This window comes from Oncorhynchus gorbuscha, linkage group LG22, assembly GCF_021184085.1.
Source record: "Oncorhynchus gorbuscha isolate QuinsamMale2020 ecotype Even-year linkage group LG22, OgorEven_v1.0, whole genome shotgun sequence".
Lineage (NCBI taxonomy): Eukaryota > Metazoa > Chordata > Actinopteri > Salmoniformes > Salmonidae > Oncorhynchus > Oncorhynchus gorbuscha.
In genome coordinates this window covers 33,530,498-33,543,677 of record NC_060194.1, presented here as the reverse complement: position 1 = coordinate 33,543,677, position 13,180 = coordinate 33,530,498, and the positions used below count along the sequence as shown (strand labels likewise).

The 13,180-nt window shown below is 41.5% G+C and overlaps 1 pseudogene; it reads right to left on the bottom strand.

The window, feature by feature from the left end:
• Positions 1 to 548: 548 nt before the first annotated feature.
• The window catches only part of LOC124009421, a 20,511-nt pseudogene continuing 7,879 nt past the window's right edge, over positions 549 to 13,180 (bottom strand).

Genomic DNA, 13,180 nt, shown 5'->3' with positions numbered 1-13,180 from the left:
AGTGCCATGGAGAACACACTGAGACCAGATTCATGACCATCATGCTTGCACCATTACTAAAAAGAAAACGGCTTGTTACCGAAAATATTTTTTATTGTGCTCCTAAATGTCTTTGTGTGCTCCTAAATGTCTTTGTGTGCTCCTAAATGTCTTTGTGTGCTCCTAAATGTCCTTGTGAGCTCCTAAATGTCCGTGTGAGCTCTAAATGTCTTTGTGAGCTCCTAAATGTCTTTGTGAGCTCCTAAATGTCTTTGTGAGCTCCTAAATGTCTTTGTGTGCTCCTAAATGTCTTTGTGTGCTCCTAAATGTCTTTGTGTGCTCTTAAATGTATTGGCTTGCAATTTATGCATTTCACTGTACTTGTGCATGTGACAAATAAAACATGAAACTTGACAGAGAGCAGAGCATACCAGACCAGACCAGAGCACACCAGACCAGAGCAGAGCACACTAGACCAGACCAGAGCACACCAGACCAGACCAGAGCACACCAGACCAGAGCAGAGCACACCAGACCAGAGCAGAGCACACCAGAGCAGAGCAGAGCACACCAGACCAGACCAGAGCACACTAGACCAGAGCAGAGCACACCAGAGCAGAGCACACCAGACCAGACCACACCAGACCAGAGCACACCAGAGTAGAGCACACCAGACCAGACCAGACAGATGGTCACAGGCATATATGGAAAAGACATGGTCAAAGAAAACATGAGTGTGATGGAATGTCACAATGATGTTAGATCCATGGATTAGAATTAAACATCCCAACAAAGAATCCAGAGTCATAATCCTTTCTGGGAAAGGAAGATAAGTCAAAGGTCATATTTGGTTTGGGTATCAGACAGTCCACCTCACAAGTACTAATCTTTTAAAGATAATTCAATCAAAAAGCACAGAGTCTGGGCAACTTGAACTTTACTAGGACACGAAAATAAAAAGTAGTAGCCTATTACTAAATGGTCCACTGTACTGTAGTTAGTAAGGGCTTGTTAGGGGCGTGCAGAGACAGAGATAGACATAGGTCCCACACAACTTTCCTCTTTCTCCAATAACTACTGAGTGTACACAAAGATAGTCTAGTTAAAGCAAATGCCTCTCAGTTGGAATTGGCAGCCACAGTCCCTCATAGTGTTGAATGAAGACGTCTCGCTTCACTCCACCTTGCATGTCACAAAGAGGGCAAAGCACTGTTTTGACCATGTTAGGAGGACTCCTCTACTGTACTGTATATACTGTCCATCCACAGAAGGGCTTAGTTCAACAACTACAGAACAATAGGAGTTTGATAACTCTTCCCTACAGTGCCTAGTGGGAGTTCCATACACTTCTACAGTTCCAGTCCCCTCTCTGGTTTAGATCAGACCCACTCCTGCATGGAGCGCTTGCAGTATAGTATGTGTCTCTGCGTGCTCTTCCTCCTGAACTGGAACACGGTGTAGAGCAGGACCATCATGCACAGCGCCAGGATACAGGGGATGGCGATAGCCACGGCCTTCTCCGTGCCCCCCCGTGCTGTCCAGCTTGATGATGATGTCCACGTCACCACTGCTGCTGTCGTAGTGGCGCTCCTCCACCTCCGGAGGGCTCCAGTCCCAGTCGGGGTCAGCTGGTAGGCCGTCACAGCCCATGAAGTCCCTCAGAATGGAGCGGGGGTAGCCCGGCTCCACACGCAACCGCTGGTTGTTGAACTTCCAGTACTCCTTCCCCTTGTAGAAGTAGGTGAATCCTGTTCAAAGGAGGAGGGAAAAAATCAACATTTAAACATTCATACAAGCTAATAATTTCTCCTTAACTTTGGTTTGCTAGTTTTATAACCCAATCTTTACTTTCTGTACTGAAAACCAAGGTATAAGTAGACTATATAAAGAGAAAAGAGGCCTATTTTAGTCATTATAAAGAGATGTGGTGCAGAAATGGAGGATGATAGAGAGCAGTGGTATTCAACTCTGACCCTACGAGGTCAGAGTCTGCTGGTTTTCTGTTCTACCTGATAATTAATTTCACCCACCTGGTCTCCCAGGGTCTAAATTAGACCCTGATTAGAGAGGAACAATGAAAAAAAACGCTATGGAACTGGCTTTGAAGTCTGGAGTTGAGTTTGAGGGGTATAGAGGAGGAACGGATGGCCTACCGTTGGCCTTGTCCACAAACGCTCCCTGAGGAGAGTCAGGGATGCCCTTCCACACTGTGATGGGTTTGGGGTAACCAGGGTCCATGTTTCTCATGTCTTCATTGTACCTCCAATATCTAATGCCAGGTAGGAAAGAAACACTGTGGTCAATATCCAGAAAGACTACACACACAAACACACAGTCACATGCACCAACATTACAATTTCATGATCTACTACACATACACACAACTGTTTAGGATCAAGATAATGGAATTCTGTCAAACCCAGAGAGATGACGTCATGTTTTACAAACATCATATCAGTGATATGCAACAGTTTGCTACAGAATGATGACAAAGCATTTTATCTTCTCTCACAACAGGGTTAGGACCTCATATGATTTCATCTATCATGACAGATCCACCAAATGTTTGAGTCACGTTAGTATACCGTAAATCATGTACTAATTATAGCATCTCACAGTGAGCTTTATATCAGCTAGCCTTTTTCACAGTCAGTGGTGTACCACAGTTTAGAGAAAATGTGAAGTTTCATTGTCACGGCCGTGGAAAGAAGTGGACCACAGTACAGCGTGGTGAGCGTACATTTTCCTTTTATTTCAAAAATGTCACCAAAAACAACAAACAACCGTGAAGCTTACAGGGCTATAGTGCCACGAACAAAAGTCAACTACCCGCACTGATTCAAATCAGAGACAACGATAGACAGCTGTCCCTGATGAGAACCATACCCGGCCAAAACATAGAAATAAAGAAACGTAGAATACAAAACATAGAATGCCCACCCACATCACACCCTGACCTAACCAAATAGAGAAATAAAACAGCTCTCTAAGGTCAGGGTGTGACATTCATAGCTAATCTCATAGATAACATTTTGCCATGAGGCTGAGATTATAATTTTTTTCAGTTATAAAGCTGATTTCCTGTAATTCTAAATGTTTTGCTATGCTTATGACGTGGTCCTATGCTATCTGGGGAGGGGCCCAACCTCCATGGGGCCCCCACATTGCAGGGCTGCGGGGGTGAGTGATACGCCAGTAATCATTGTCATTGACAAAACTAATACAGTATCATGTATAACCTATAATTCACAATCTAACCAATTTAATGCAACAGATAGATGGACAATTCTAGAATCAGCTACACTTTACCTTCACAATGGATAAAATCAATGTATTGTAATGGATAAATGAAAAGGTCAAACAGACCTGTCTCCCTTGAAGAAATATGTCTTGGCTACGTCCTCCCACCATACAGCAGTCTCTATACTCTGGGTGGGCATCCCACTCCCAAACAGAGAGATGTCCTGAGGGTAGGTGGGCTGCAAAGTAGTGTCCTTGAACACCCAGAACCGGTTTCCTAAACAAACACAGTCACAAATGGATCAGTGGTCATAATTGTCCAGTAATCACAAACAGAGCCTGGGTCCAAACATTATGTTTTACACTTTTACTAGGAAATAGTGGTTGCTATTTGCAGTAACATGATGAGCATTATTGCCGTATAGCTGCTTAATTCAGTCTAATAATAAGACCTTATTAGCATCGTTCAGACAGATGTAAAGAGCTTGTTGTGAGTATATTAAAGCTACTATAGTGTTGTGAGTATATTAGAGCGAAGATAGCATTGTGAGTATATTAAAGCTACTATAGTGTTGTGAGTATATTAGAGCTAAGATAGCATTGTGAGTATATTAGAGCTAAGATAGCATTGTGAGTATATTTGAGCTAAGATAGCATTGTGAGTATATTAAAGCTAGGATAGTGTTGTGAGTATATTAGAGCTAAGATAGTGTTGTGAGTATATTAGAGCTAAAATAGTGTTGTGAGTATATTAGAGCTAAGATAAGGTTGTGAGTATATTAGAGCTAAGATAGTGTTGTGAGTGTATTAAAGCTAGGATAGTGTTGTGAGTATATTAAAGCTAGGACAGTGTTGTGAGTATATTAAAGCTAAAATAGTGTTGTGAGTATATTAAAGCTAAGATAGTATTGTGAGTATATTAAAGCTAGGATAGTGTTGTGAGTATATTAAAGCTAAGATAGTTTTGTGAGTATATTAAAGCTAGGATAGTGTTGTGAGTATATTAAAGCTACTATAGCATTGTGAGTATATTAGAGCTAATATAGTGTTGTGAGTATATTAAAGCTAGGACAGTTGTGAGTATATTAAAGCTAGGATAGTGTTGTGAGTATATTAAAGCTAAGATAGTGTTGTGAGTATATTAAAGCTAGGATAGTTATGAGTATATTAAAGCTAGGATAGTGTTGTGAGTATATTAAAGCTAAGATAGTGTTGTGAGTATATTAAAGCTAGGATAGTGTTGTGAGTATATTAGAGCTAAGATAGTGTTGTGAGTATATTAAAGCTACTATAGAATTGTGAGTATATTAGAGCTAAGATAGTGTTGTGGTATATTAAAGCTAGGACAGTGTTGTGAGTATATTAAAGCTAGGACAGTGTTGTGAGTATATTAGAGCTAAGATAGTGTTGTGAGTATATTAAAGCTAGGACAGTGTTGTGAGAGTATATTAAAGCTAGGACAGTGTTGTGAGTATATTAGAGCTAAGATAGTGTTGTGAGTATATTAGAGCTAAGATAGTGTTGTGAGTATATTAGAGCTAAGATAGTGTTGTGAGTGTATTAAAGCTAGGATAGTGTTGTGAGTATATTAAAGATAGGACAGTGTTGTGAGTATATTAAAGCTAAGATAGTGTTGTGAGTATATTAAAGCTAGGATAGTGTTGTGAGTATATTAAAGCTACTATAGCATTGTGAGTATATTAGAGCTAATATAGTGTTGTGAGTATATTAAAGCTAGGACAGTTGCGAGTATATTAAAGCTAGGATAGTGTTGTGAGTATATTAAAGCTAAGATAGTGTTGTGAGTATATTAAAGCTAGGATAGTGTTGTGAGTATATTAGAGCTAAGATAGTGTTGTGAGTATATTAAAGCTACTATAGCATTGTGAGTATATTAGAGCTAAGATAGTGTTGTGAGTATATTAAAGCTAGGACAGTGTTGTGAGTATATTAGAGCTAAGATAGTGTTGTGAGTATATTAAAGCTAGGACAGTGTTGTGAGTATATTAAAGCTAAGATAGTGTTGTGAGTATATTAGAGCTAAGATAGTGTTGTGAGTATATTAAAGCTAGGACAGTGTTGTGAGTATATTAAAGCTAAGATAGTGTTGTGAGTATATTAAAGCTAGGACAGTGTTGTGAGTATATTAGAGCTAAGATAGTGTTGTGAGTATATTAAAGCTAGGACAGTGTTGTGAGTATATTGGAGCTAAGATAGTGTTGTGAGTATATTAAAGCTAAGATAGTGTTGTGAGTATATTAAAGCTAAGATAGTGTTGTGAGTATATTAAAGCTAGGACAGTGTTGTGAGTATATTAGAGCTAAGATAGTGTTGGAGTATATTAAAGCTAGGACAGTGTTGTGAGTATATTAGAGCTAAGATAGTGTTGTGAGTATATTAAAGCTAGGACAGTTGTGAGTATATTAAAGCTAGACAGTGTTGTGAGTATATTAGAGCTAAGATAGTGTTGGAGTATATTAAAGCTAGGACAGTGTTGTGGAGTATTTTACAGCTAAGTATATTAGAGCTAAGATAGTGTTGTGAGTATTTTAATTGAACCTTTATTTAACTAGGCAAGCCAGTTAAGAATTAATTCTTATTTCGAATGACAGCCTTCCCAGCCAAACCTGGAAGACATTGGGCACCACCCTATGGGACTCACAATCACAGCCAGATGTGATGCAGCCTGGATTCGAACCAGGTACTGTAGTCTCTTGCACTGAGATGCAGCGTCTTAGACCACGACACCACTTACAACTAAGAGAGTGTTGGAGTATATTACAGCTAAGATAGTGTTGGAGTATATTACAGCTAAGATAGTGTTGGAGTATTTTACAGCTAAGATAGTGTTGGAGTATATTACAGCTAAGATAGTGTTGGAGTATTTTTACAGCTAAGATAGTGTTGGAGTATATTACAGCTAAGATAGCGTTGGAGTATATTACAGCTAAGATAGTGTTGGAGTATTTTACAGCTAAGATAGTGTTGGAGTATATTACAGCTAAGATAGTGTTGGAGTATTTTACAGCTAAGATAGTGTTGGAGTATATTTTACAGCTAAGATAGTGTTGGAGTATTTTCCAGCTAAGATCGTGTTGAGTATAATACAGCTAAGATAGTGTTGGAGTATTTTACAGCTAAGATAGTGTTGGAGTATAATACAGCTAAGATCGTGTTGGAGTATTTTACAGCTAAGATAGTGTTGGAGTATTTCACAGCTAAGATAGTGTTGGAGTATTTTACAGCTAAGATCGTGTTGGAGTATAATACAGCTAAGATAGTGTTGGAGTATTTTACAGCTAAGATAGTGTTGGAGTATATTACAGCTAAGATAGTGTTGGAGTATATTACAGCTAAGATTGTGTTGGAGTATATTACAGCTAAGATAGTGTTGGAGTATTTTACAGCTAAGATAGTGTTGGAGTATATTACAGCTAAGATAGTGTTGGAGTATTTTCCAGCTAAGATCGTGTTGGAGTATAATACAGCTAAGATAGTGTTGGAGTATATTACAGCTAAAATAGTGTTGGAGTATATTACAGCTAAGATAGTGTTGGAGTATTTTACAGCTAAGATAGTGTTGGAGTATATTACAGCTAAGATAGTGTTGGAGTATTTTACAGCTAAGATAGTGTTGGAGTATATTACAGCTAAGATAGTGTTGGAGTATTTTCCAGCTAAGATCGTGTTGGAGTATAATACAGCTAAGATAGTGTTGGAGTATTTTACAGCTAAGATAGTGTTGGAGTATAATACAGCTAAGATAGTGTTGGAGTATTTTACAGCTAAGATAGTGTTGGAGTATTTTACAGCTAAGATAGTGTTGGAGTATTTTACAGCTAAGATAGTGTTGGAGTATTTTCCAGCTAAGATAGTGTTGGAGTATTTTTCCAGCTAAGATCGTGTTGGAGTATAATACAGCTAAGATAGTGTTGGAGTATATTACAGCTAAGATTGTGTTGGAGTATATTACTAGATAAGATAGTGATTGGAGTATTTTACAGCTAAGATAGATAGTGTTGGAGTATATTACAGCTAAGATAGTGTTGGAGTATTTTACAGCTAAGATAGTGTTGAGTATATTACAGCTAAGATAGTGTTGGAGTATATTACAGCTAAGATTGTGTTGGAGTATATTACAGCTAAGATAGTGTTGGAGTATTTTACAGCTAAGATAGTGTTGGAGTATATCAGCTAAGATAGTGTTGGAGTATTTTACAGCTAAGATCGTGTTGAGTATAATACAGCTAAGATAGTGTTGGAGTATATTACAGCTAAGATAGTGTTGGAGTATATTACAGCTAAGATAGTGTTGGAGTATTTTACAGCTAAGATAGTGTTGGAGTATATTACAGCTAAGATAGTGTTGGAGCATTTTACAGCTAAGATAGTGTTGGAGTATATTACAGCTAAGATAGTGTTGGAGTATTTTCCAGCTAAGATAGTGTTGGAGTATATTACAGTGTGACGACCCTCCCACTCTGTCTGCCGTATTCTGTCTTTGTTCTTGTTTCCTTATTAGGATGCCGGTGGGCGGAGTTGAGAGGGTCGTCAGCTACATGGGAAACACCTGGGCCAGGTGTCTCCCAGGATAAATAGACCTCTTCCACATTCATGGAGGAGACTCTCTCCATGCAGACACCTGTTGTAGATTCTGTTGTGGTTCTTGGTGGCCTTTTGTTTGTTTGCTTTGGCACCTTTCATCACCCTGCATTATCACATTCATGCATGCAAAACACTCACTTACACTACTGATTACTGATTACACACACCATTGTATATTATACTTAGTTACTTATTTAATAAATATAGATTTTGCTACTCCTTATCTCCACGTTGTCTCCCTTTGTTACGGGCTTTGAGCCGGTTCGTGACAAGTGGGGGCTCATCCGGGATCTTTGAACTATTGGTTTGGGAGACCGTGGAGGTACGTGTTTGGTTTGAATATGGTGTTTGAGTGTGATCGGCCCAGTATTGGTTGCCTTTGTTGTTTGGTTTGTGTGCTATGTTGGAGAGAGTATAATGGTTAGTTTCCAGGCCCTGCCTAGCCTGAACTCTTGTTCTACTTTCTGTTGGGACGTCAGTCTGAAGTGAGTAATCTGCTGTGTACCTCGGTGGGAGATTTGGGTAGGGTAGTGGAACTTGCTACCCGGAGCTATAGCCTTTTTCCCCTGATAGGTTTAGCGACGTGTTTCATTTTTTGGAATATGTTGGGCATGGTTAATGTTTGTTATTTTTGTGTGGTGTCTGTGGACTGAGCAGTTGTCTCGGGGCACATCCGTGGCTTGGTGGAATTTGCCAGCATGCTGGGGAGTTCTATTTCCTTGCCAGCGGGCTACAGTGCGTAAATTCCCACCGCAAATCTGCACGAAGACTAGGGTTGAGTTATTGTAGGTTTTGGGAAGCTCCATATCTCATCTCTCTTCTGTGGTGCTCAGGGTGATTGTCAATTCTCGGGTTGTGTTCTGGTGTGCTCAGCAGAAGGGAAAAGCGATAAAAAAATTTGTGTGATTATGGCGTCTTATGTAGATAAGTTCATTCGCTCTCCATCAGAGGAATTGTTAGATTTAGGTACTAAAGAACAGCTGTTGAAGGTCGCGGAACACTACAAGGTTGAGATTAGTGCTAAACGTCTAAAGAATTCTATTAGGTTGATATTGAAAGCCAATCTGATGGAGAGTGGTATTCTTGAAGTTACCACCGGGCCAGCCTCTGCTGAGGATTTGTTGTCTCCCCATAACGTTACAATGGCCATTCCATCGGTTAGTCCTAGTTGCCTTCTTTTTGAACAGCAGAAAGAACTGCTTTTGTTACAGCTAGAGCATGATCGTGAGAAGCTAGAGCATGATCGTGAGAAGCTAGAGCATGATCGTGTGAAATATGAAAAGGAATTGGCATTTAAACAAGATATGGAGCGTGCTAAAATCAAGTTGCAACAAGAACGTATAGAGTTGGTTAGGGAAGGAAAGATCTCAGGGGAGAGTTTGTTTTGGGAAGGTGACCCAGATTTACCTAGGGGTAGTTCCGCTTTTGGTCATGCCCCAGAGACATTTGATATTGTTGGGAACTTGCGGTTATTGCCTCGGTTTAATGAAAGGGACCCCGAGACATTCTTTTCGTTGTTTGAGCGGGTTGCTGACGCTAGGAGTTGGCCTGATTCTGACCGCACTTTAATGTTGCAGTGTGTGCTGACTGGTAAAGCGCAGGAAGCATATTCAGCTCTTAGTGTACACGACAGTGCCAGTTATGATAAAGTTAAAACAGCTGTGTTACAGATTTATGAATTGGTCCCTGAGGCTTACCGTCAACGATTTAGAACTTTAAAAAGGGACGATAACCAGACTCATGTTGAGTTTGCGCGACAGTTATCTTTACAGTTTAATCGCTGGTGTTCCGCCTCTGCAGTTGTGACTTTCCAAGGGCTGTGTGATCTGATTATGTTAGAGCAATTTAAGGACACAATTCCTGATCGTATTGCCACTTATATTAATGAACAGAAAGTAAAGAATGTTGCTGAAGCTGCGGTTTTGGCGGACGAGTATGTGTTGACTCACAAAAGTGTCTTTGCAAAACCCCGTATTCGGAAAGAGTGGGGGCATTCGGATAGATTTGGGCTTCGCTCACCGAGATACTTTGGTTCTCGGGCAGAGTTCTATTCAACTAGGGTTGAACCTGACTCCCATGGTAAGGCTGACTTTGGGCAGGAGTGTCACTACTGTCAAGGTTCAGGTCATTGGAAAACGAATGTCCACTTCTCAGGTCAAAGGGTGCTTACGCTAAATCTAAGCCTGCTGCGTTAGCTGCACCTGTTCCACATCAGTTCATTCTTGACTCATTTCCTCAGGCCCAGGAGAATGTGAAAGTCCATATTGATCCAGACTATTTACCTTTCATTACAGAAGGTTTTGTGTCTATGTTAGGAAGTAAAGACCTAGTGCCAGTGAAGATCCTGAGAGACACAGGTGCCTCTGAATCATTTGTGTTGGAGTCTGTGTTACCCTTTTCTGCTGAGACTGATTCGGGGAATAGTGTTCTAATTAGGGAATAGGTTTGAACACTCTGTCAGTTCCATTGCATAAACTGATGTTGGATTGTGGGCTGGTGAAGGGTGAAGTTGTTGTGGGGGTGCGTCCTTCGTTGCCTATTGAGGGTATCGACGTTATCCTTGGGAATAACTTGGCAGGTGAGCGTGTATGGCCAGTCGTGTTTCCATCTCTAGTGGTTTCCACTAAGCCGTCATTTGTTGGGATTCCTGATGAGAGTGTACAGAGTTTCCCAGAGGTGTTCTCTGCGTGTGCAGTGACACGTTCTATGAGCCGTGGCGAACTAGTCACTGCGCCGACTAATGATAATAATACAAAGTATGTCACTGTCTTCCCTGTTATCCCGTTATCTGTAACCCGCTCAGATCTAATCAATGCTCAACGGGATGACCCCACGTTGGAAGAGTTGCGTGATCAAATTGTGCCTATAGAACAGTTGGGAGATGTCGCCCATGGCTATTTTCTCCAAGAGGATGTCCTGATGAGAAAGTGGGTGTCTCATGATAGTGTTTTTCTGGGGAGGCAATTAGTCAAGTTGTTGTACCAGTTAAGCTTCGTGAGTTGGTGTTGGAAACTTCTCACAGCGACGTTGCTGGACATATGGGGGTGAGGAAAACCTACAATCGCATATTAAGACATTTCTTTTGGCCTAGATTAAAGAGGGATGTTTCTGATTTTATCAAAACTTGTCACACATGTCAATTAACTGGTAAGCCTAATCAAGTTATTAAACCAGTACCATTGTTTCCTATTCCTGTACTCAGCCAACCTTTTGAGTATCTGATTATTGACTGTGTGGGTCCTCTGCCTCGTTCTAAAAGGGTAGCAGTTACCTGTTCACTGTGATGTGTCAGACCACTAGGTTTCCTGCTGCCTATCCTCTCCGATCTATCACGACTAAATCGGTGTTAAAAGCTTTGACTCAGTTTCTCTCATTGTTTGGAATCCCTAAGGTCATTCAGAGTGATCAAGGATCTAATTTTACCTCTAATCTGTTTGGTCAGGTTCTTCAACAGCTCCATATTAAACACAATGTGTCTAGCGCCTATCACGCGCAAAGTCAAGGAGCACTGGAACGTTTCCATCAAACACTTAAGTCTTTGTTGAGAGCTTATTGTACTGAGATGGATAAGGATTGGGAGGAGGGTTGCCTTGGTTACTGTTAGCCGCTAGGGAAGTTTCACAGGAGAGCACAGGTTTCAGTCCAAATGACCTTGTGTTTGGACATAGGGTGCGTGGACTTTTATCTGTTCTCCAGGATGACTGGAAGTCTCCCGAGCCTCCTCAGTCCCTGTGTTCGTATGTGTGTGATTTCCGGCGACGGCTGTATGCCGCTGGTGAAATGGCTAAAGAGAAGTTATCATCTTCACAGGAGAGGATGAAGGGCATATTTGATCGCCGAACTGAGCCTCGTCACTTTAGTCCAGGTGACCAGGTTCTTGCTCTGCTGCCAATTGTTGGTTCTCCTTTTCAAGCCAAATTTCAAGGTCCATATACAGTGGTGCGCCAGTACACTGAGCAAAATTATCTAGTTGCCACTCCAGAACGGAGGAAAGCACACCAGCTGTGCCATGTAAATCTGTTAAAACCCTATTATGCACGTTCCTCTGAGACTGAACAGTGGGATTCTACAGAGGACGGTAAACCTGTTCTTTTGGCTGATACCGTTGTTTCCTTGGGTTCTTGTCGTTGCTAGACCTGTGCATGAGGAGGAAGATGTTCCTGGTCCTGACGATTGTATATTGCAGGGTAGATTGAAAAATTCAGAAACACTGGATATTTTAGACAGTCTTCTCACTCACCTACCTGTTGATGAGCGGAAAGAGATGGTTGGTCTGATTCAGAGATTTCCAGGTTTATTTTCTGATACACCTACACGTACAAACTTAATAGAACATGATATTGACATTGGAGGTGCTGACCCCATTCGTCAGCGGTTCTATAGAGTTTCTTCAGAGAAACTACGTTGTCTGGATGCTGAGGTCAAGTACATGCTGGAGAGTAAGATAGCAGAGCCTTCTTTCTCCAGTTGGGCTTCTCCCTGTATCTTGGTCAGTAAACCGGATGGAACAAACCGTTTTTGTACGGACTACCGTAAGGTAAACAGTGTCACAGAGCCAGATTCATTTCCTCTTCCTCGGACGGAGGCCTGTGTCAATTTGGGACGCGGAGGCCTGTGTCAATTTGGGACGCGGAGGCCTGTGTCAATTTGGGACGCGGAGGCCTGTGTCAATTTGGGACGCGGAGGCCTGTGTCAATTTGGGACGCGGAGGCCTGTGTCAATTTGGGACGCGGAGGCCTGTGTCAATTTGGGACGGGAGGCCTGTGTGTCAATTTGGGAGGCCTGTGTCAATTTGGGACGCGGAGGCCTGTGTCAATTTGGGACGCGGAGGCCTGTGTCAATTTGGGACGCGGAGGCCTGTGTCAATTTGGGACGCGGAGGCCTGTGTCAATTTGGGACGCGGAGGCCGATGTCAATTTGGAACGCGGGAGGCTGGTATGTTGTTCCGGGGTCCTTGTTGGTCCCCGGTTTTATGGGGGGGAATGTGACGACCCTCCCACTCTGTCTGCCGTATTCTGTCTTTGTTCTTGTTTCCTTATTAGGATGCCGGTGGGCGGAGTTGAGAGGGTCGTCAGCTACATGGGAAACACCTGGGCCAGGTGTCTCCCAGGATAAATAGACCTCTTCCACCTTCATGGAGAGACTCTCTCCATGCAGACACCTGTTGTAGATTCTGTTGTGGTTCTTGGTGGCCTTTTGTTTGTTTGCTTTGGCACCTTTCATCACCCTGCATTATCACATTCATGCATGCAAAACACTCACTTACACTACTGATTACTGATTACACACACCATTGTATATTATACTTAGTTATTTATTTAATAAATATAGATTTTGCTACTCCTTATCTCACGTT